Below are 888 nucleotides of genomic sequence, written 5' to 3' on the forward strand. Positions count from 1 at the left end.
AGATTTACCTGATGCCTTGTCCTGAACTGACTCAGGTAACAGATGTTGAGAAGGAGTATCACAAAGAGGATGTGTTCATGTAAGTCCACCAAGTCAAACCACTCTTGCTTTCAACATCACTCAGTACTGATGATATAAACTTTGATCCCTTGACAAAGGTAATAGCCCTGAGGTCTCCCATTGGACAGTGGTTAGGTTTCCTTTGCCAGACTCTATTTGTTAAGGGGAGCCATTATTTTTAGACTATAGTCAAAAGCAAAGTATATATTAACATGATATTAAAAAATTATGTCATTTGTTAAAACCATGAGAGATGGGACAAATTAGTAAATTTCAAGAGACACACTATTTTTTCTTAATATTTTGCCTACTAATTTTAGTGTGTAACCACACATATTATCAGCAGCAATGGTCTCTGTTATCTGTGAATGGTGATTTTCAATTTTCTCTTTCCACATGTTCTAATTGAAATTGTTCTATGAGCAAGAGTTTCCTTCCTTTGCATCTATTTATTTAACCATTTATTTCAGTATGGGTTACTGAATGTTTGTTTTACTCATTGGGCTCTATTCCAGTGCTGTCACTGTTCTAGTGTCGCTCAAATGGGCTCAGATTTGGCCTTTGGAATTATTTCAAAATGAAATCTGTTTTCCTTCATCATAATCTGATTATGCTATCTTTTCCTTTTCTTTTTGAGCATTTCCATGCTTAATGGAATTAAAATATTCTCCAGGCTCACTTTGTGTTTTAGTTCTCCAATTCCTCAAGCAAGTCAGCCACTTCTCCAAGGAGTTCTGCTTTTATTCTTTTCTTTCTCTTTCTTTCTTTCTTTCTTTCTTTCTTTCTTTCTTTCTTTCTTTCTTTCTTTCTTTCTTTCTTTCTTTTTTT

This window comes from Fukomys damarensis, unplaced genomic scaffold (assembly GCF_012274545.1).
Source record: "Fukomys damarensis isolate Sample0158 unplaced genomic scaffold, DMR_v1.0_HiC HiC_scaffold_5, whole genome shotgun sequence".
Lineage (NCBI taxonomy): Eukaryota > Metazoa > Chordata > Mammalia > Rodentia > Bathyergidae > Fukomys > Fukomys damarensis.